We start from the raw sequence: 7000 nt of genomic DNA on the forward strand, positions 1-7000 counted from the left end.
CCCTCCTTGAGTGCAGCATCTAGATATTATGGCAGAGGCTAGCTCTCAGACCATCAGAACCATTCATAGGCTGAGTAACCTAATGATATCTTAGGCTAGGTCAGTCTTGCCTCCTCGTGTTGATGATGTTGGTGCCAGTTCATCATCGGCTAGCTCATCACACGTTTGTGTGCCTCGCACTTGCATTACATGCAAGAATATTTGCCTGGGTCCCATAGGTGATCTTCCTGAGTATCATTTTGTATTAGACGAGGATACACCAGACGCACGTGCAGAGGCTACAGACCCTGATGCGAGAGAGGAGGGGAATGTAGAGGCATGGACTCCTTCGGTGTCGGTACGTGTATAAATTTTTTTGTTATGACATATGTGATTTAAAGTTAATTTTTATAATAGAGTAATTTTAATTTTTAAGCCATACTGACTTTTACATGTATGTGATCTTCATTCATATTTAGTTGATGACCGAGGAGGAGCTCAGACAGATAGATGATGCTACACTCTCACCCATTTCATTTGTCCTTGAGACATCTACTGTACATTATGTTGTGTTAGCATTTCTTTTTTCTATTTGATATTGTAGCATGTCTATATGTTATGTGAACAAAAATTGCAATCTGAATAGAGTTGTAATACTAAGATTGTGTCTCATTTTGAGGTTGCAATGTGTAGTTCTCAGCAAAATCAACAACTGATATAATAGTGCCAATGGGAAAAGTCTCCTTACACGTTCTAAATTTTTGATCCAACCACTGAGACCTGTGACTATGTCTTGCATACTTGTAAAAAATATTTGCCTTGAAATCTGAAATAAAATTAGCCACATTGATATCTTTTCCAACCAATTCACGTCTAGAGCTCTCACTCCCACTCTTCAATGTGTATTTCACCATTTCATAGACCCTTTTTTTCACTATTGTCTTTCCAAGATCTTGTTCACACCCCTCATGGAAACATGTGTCAAACTTGGATAAGCCACCACATTTTGAACACTTCTCATTTAAGCAAGCATTTTTATAAAAGGAACAACCATCAACTCTACGACATAAGAGTTGATCTAACAAGTCTCTTGATGATTTTGGAAGCCCACTAGCCCCACAATCCTCCAACATTTCTTTACTATGCAAAGTAGAACGGATGGAGCATAATAGTTCATGGTGCATAGAAAACTCAACATGATATTTGCAACAACATTTATTTCGAATTTTGAGTGGCACACAATAAAATGGCTTCAAAGATTCAAAAGCCCTTTGTGATATATGAACACTTGGATGACTCTCTCTAAATTTTTTGAACAACATAGTTTGACTTACCTCCAAATAGTGTTTAGGATTGGCGTGCGGTCTCTAATGCCAATTCTCAACTTTAAGACATCTTTAGCACTGGGTGATACTCGTGATTTAGAGTGCCAAAATTGTATAATTTCTTCCTTCACATCATCGGATAGCTTCTTATCAAAACGTAGAAGTCTTCCACCAAATTCCCATGTTTCATTTTGAAGAGGATCATCAATTTTCTCTCGTCGACTAAGTGCTTTTCTCAAAGTAGTACGATTTAGATTCAAATCAATACAAGTTTGTCTCATATATCTACCCTTTCTCAAATGATGACTTACCAAAGAGGTTGTAATAACCCTTCGAGCAGCTCTATTATCCTTCTCTCTGCCATTTTTCCCAATGCTATTGAGAGCACTGAAAAGATTCTTCACAATAATGGCATTTCTTTCCAACTTTTTATTGACACGAATTTTTAATTTGGAAAGCATAGGTCTCATCTTTTGCATCTTTAATAAGTGCATGAAAAGCTGACATTGCTCTACCACTGTCTTGTTGCCGAAAAACACCTGATATAGTCTTGAAGCCCATAACCGAATGGTTCTTTCTGATTTTTTTCCTTCCAAACTAGTCATAATCATTTCATCAATTTCAATTATCCATTTTGGTGTTTTAGAGCCTTCATGTCAATTATAATTAGGAGATATGTAAGGTTCTTGTGCATTAAATTCCTGTGCATTGTCATCTTCAACATGGTCAATTATGCAATTTGGATTATGACCTGGTGGCATTTCTTCTTCAAAATTTTCAATCTCTACATTTTCAATTTCCGCATTATCATTTTCAATAGGTACATTTTCATTCCCCAACTGTACATTTTCATTATCTGACTCTATGATTTCACCTTCTATTAATTCATCGTCAACTTGATTGATATTTAGCATACCTTGTCTTTTTTTTCAGTGTTTCATTTTGTTTTTTTCCCTATATGCTGCAATGTCTTCATTGGATATCTTCCTTTTACGTTTATTCTTTTGACGACTGCTGCTCCCCATTCAGATGACAAATTCGAACACCTAAGGTTATATTTTCGAATTCTTTTCGATTGGTTGGGCCCCAAAACATGACTTTTTACAAATCTCGTGAAAAAAGAGGTTAAAAAGTAATGTTGTCGGGTCTGTAGGGATAGTCAAATATTTGAAATTGATGCCAGTATAATCGAATATCTGATAATAGATCAGATATCCAATCCAAGATTGGATATCCGATATAGGAAAAGGACTTTTGGGGGGAAAACTTGCTAAGGTTTCCCTCCTTTGCCACAATAATATTAATATTATGAAAATATTTGGAGGCAAACGACTTTAATTTATTACTAAGTTAATAGTATATTAGTATTAGTATAAAATATCAATAATATTAATATAAAATAGTATTAATATACCTATAGTATCAATATTATTATTATACCTATAATAGTATTAATATTATTAATATAGATATAATAGTGTAAATATATAGTGTTTATTTATATTAAGCTACAATATATAGTATTAATATATATTATTATTATAGCTATAATAGTATTATTATTATTACCATACATATAATAATATTAATATTTAGTGTTTATTTTTATATATACTAAAATATTACGTTATTATATAGATATATTAATAACATATATATTAATATAATAATATTTATAATATATATTATATTTAATAAAAATATTACGTTGTTATATATATATATTATATTATTATACATATTAATATAATAATATATAATACAAAGAGGGTCGTCATTTAATGGGTCAAAGGGCGTCATAGGTCACCCGATGACCCCCTTTGACCCATATGAATGACTCAACTATGTCCCTAGGGGTCCTAGGACCCCTAGGGACTTACGTCGTCGTTTAATGGATCAAAGGGGGTCATAGGTTAACCTATGACTCCCTTTGACTCATATGAACGATTCAAATATATCCCTAGGAGTCCTAGGACCCCTAGGGACATATGTTGTCATTTAATGGGTCAAAGAGGGTCATAGGTCACCCTATGACCCCCTTTGACCCATATTACCCATTCGAATATGTCCCTTGGGGTCCAAGGACCCCTAGGGACATATGTCGTCGTTTAATGGGTCAAAGAGGGTCATAGGTCACCCTATGACCCCCTTTGACCCATAATACCCATTCGAATATGTCCCTAGGGGTCCTAGGACCCCTAGAGACATATGTCATCATTTAATGGGCCAAAGGGGGTCATAGGTCACCCTATCACCCCCTTTGACCCATATTACCCATTTGAATATGTCCCTAGGGGTCCTAGGACCCCTAGCGACATATCTCATTGTTTAATGGGTCAGAGAGGGTCATAGGTCACCCTATGACCTCCTTTGACCCATATTACACATTCGAATATGTCCCTAGGGGTCCTAGGACCCCTAGAGACATATATCATCGTTTAATGGGTCAAAGAGGGTCAGAGGTCACCGTATGACCCCCTTTGACCCATATTACCCATTCGAATATGTCCCTAGGGGTCCTAGGACCCCTAGAGAAATATATCATCATTTAATGGGTCAAAAGGGTCATAGGTCACCCTATGACACCCTTTGACCCATATGTACGATTCGAATATTTCCCTAGGCATCCTAGGACCCCTAGAGACATATGTCATCATTTAAAGGATCAAAGAGGGTCATAGGTTACCCTATGACCCCATTTGACCCATATTACCCATTCAAATATATCCCTAGGGGTCCTACGACCCCTAGAAACATATGTCGTCATTTAATGCATCAAAGGGGGTCATACGTCACCCTATGACCACCTTTGACTCATGAACGATTCAAATATGTCCCTACGGGTCCTAGGACCCCTAGGGACATATGTTGTCGTTTAATGGGTCAAAGGGGGTCATAGGTCACCCTATGACCCCCTTTGACACATATTATCCATTCGAATATGTCCCTAGGGGTCCTAGGACCCCTAGAGACATATATCATCGTTTAATGGGTCAAAGAGGGTCATAGGTCATCCTATGACCCCCTTTGACCCATATGTACAATTCGAATATGTCCCTAGGGGTCCTAGGACCCCTAGAGACATATGTCATCATTTAAATGGTCAAAGAGGGTCATACGTTACCCTATGACCCCATTTGACCCATATTACTCATTCGAATATGTCCCTAGGGGTCCTAGGACCCCTAGGGACATATGTCATCGTTTAATGCATCAAAGAGAGTCATAGGTCACCCTATGACCCCCTTTGACTCATATGAACGATTCAAATATGTCCCTAGAGGTCCTAGGACCCCTAAGGACATATGTTGTTGTTTAATGGGTCACCTATGACCCCCTTTGTCCCATATGAACAATTGGAATATGTCCCTAGGGTCCTAGCACTCCTAGGGACATATGTCATCGTTTAATGGGTCAGAGAGGGTCATAGGTCACCCTATGACCCCATTTGACTCATATTACTCATTCGAATATGTCCCTTGGGGTCCGAAGACCCATAGGGACATATGTCGTCGTTTAATGGGTCAAAGAGGCTCATAGGTCACCCTATGGACCCCTTTGACCCATATTACCCATTCAAATATGTCCCTAGCGGTCCTAGGACCCCTAGAGACATATATCGTAGTTTAATGCGTAAAGAGGGTCATAGGTCACCCTATGACCCCCTTTGACCCATATGAATGATTCGAATATGTCCCTAGGGGTCCTAGGACCCCTAGAGATATATGTCATCATTTAATGGGTCAAAGAGGGTCATAGGTTACCCTATGACCCCATTTGACCCATATTACCTATTCGAATATGTCCCTAGGGATCCTAGGACCCTTAGGGTCATATGTCATCGTTTAATGGGTCAAAGAGGGTCATAGGTCACCCTATGACCCCCTTTGACCCATATTACCTATTCGAATATCTCCCTAGGGGTCCGAGGACCCCTAGAGACATATATCATCGTTTAATGGTCAAGAGGGTCATAGGTCACCCTATGACCCCCTTTGACCCATATGAACGATTCGAATATGTCCCTAGGGGTCCTAGGACCCCTAGAGACATATGTTGTGGTTTAATGGGTCAAAGAGGGTCATAGGTTACCCTATGACCCCATTTGACCCATATTACCCATTCGAATATGTCCCTAGGAGTCCTAGGACCCCTAGGGACATATGTCATCGTTTAATGGGTCAAAGGGGGTCATAGGTCACCCTATGACCCCCTTTGACTCATATGAACGATTCAAATATGTCCCTAGGGGTCCTAGGACCCCTAGGGACATATGTCGTCGTTTAATGGGTCAAAGGGGTCATAGGTCACCCTATGACCCACTTTGACACATATGAACCATTCGTATATGTCCCTAGGGTCTTAGGACCCCTAGGGACATATGTCTTCATTTAATGGGTTAAAGAGGGTCATAGGTCACGCTATGACCCCCTTTGACCCATATTACCCATTCGAATATGTCCCTAGGGTTCCTAGGACTCCTAGGGACATATGTCATCGTTTAATGGGTCAAAGAGGGTCATAGGTCACCCTATGACCCCCTTTGACCCATATTACCCATTCGAATATGTCCCTAGGGGTCCTAGGACCCCTAGGACATATATCGTCGTTTAATGGGTCAAGAGGGTCATAAGTCACCCTATGACCCCCTTTGACCCATATGAACAATTCGAATAAGACCCCTAGGGACATATGTCATCATTTAATGGGTCAAAGGGTGTCATAGGTCACCCTATGACCCCCTTTGACCCATATGAACAATTTGAATATGTCCCTAGGTTCCTAGGACACTTAGGGACATATCTCATTGTTTAATGGGTCAAAGAGGGTCATAGGTCACCCTATGACCTCCTTTGACCCATATTACTCATTCGAATATGTCTCTTGGGGTCCAAGGACCCCTAGCGTCATATGTCATCGTTTAATGGGTCAAAGAGGGTCATAGGTAACCCTATGACTCCCTTTGACCCATATTACCCATTCGAATATGTCCCTAGGGGTCCTAGGACCCCTAGAGACATATATCATCGTTTAATGGTTCAAGAGGGTCATAGGTCACCCTATGACCCCCTTTGACCCATATGTACGATTCGATATGTCCCTAGGGGTCCTAGGACCCCTAGGGACATATATCGTCGTTTAATGGGTCAAAGAGGGTCATAGGTCACCCTATGACCCCTTTCACCCATATGAACAATTCAAATATGTCCCTAGGGGTTCGAGGACCCCTAGGGACATATGTTGTCGTTTAATGGGTCAAAGAGGATCATAAGGTAACCTATGACCCTCTTTGACCCATATGAACGATTCGAATATGTCCCTAAGGGTCTGAGGACCCCTGGGGACATATGTCGTCGTTTAATGGGTCAAAGAGGGTCATAGGTTACCTTATGACCCCATTTGACCCATATTACCCATTCGAATATGTCCTTAGGGGTCCTAGGACCCCTAGGGACATATGTCGTAGTTTAATGGGTCAAAGAGGGTCATAGGTCACCCTATGACCCCCTTTGACCCATATGAACAATTCGAATATGTCCCTAGGGGTCCAAGGACCCCTAGAGAAATATGTCATCATTTAATGAGTCAGAGAGGGTCATAGGTCACCCTATGACCCCCTTTGACCCATATTAGCCATTCGAATATGTCCCTAGGTGTCCTAGGACCCTTAGAGACATATATCGTCGTTTAATGGG

Source organism: Cupressus sempervirens, chromosome 3 (genome assembly GCF_028749045.1).
Source record: "Cupressus sempervirens isolate cs-2001-9-10 chromosome 3, ASM2874904v1, whole genome shotgun sequence".
In the NCBI taxonomy this organism is placed as follows: domain Eukaryota; kingdom Viridiplantae; phylum Streptophyta; class Pinopsida; order Cupressales; family Cupressaceae; genus Cupressus; species Cupressus sempervirens.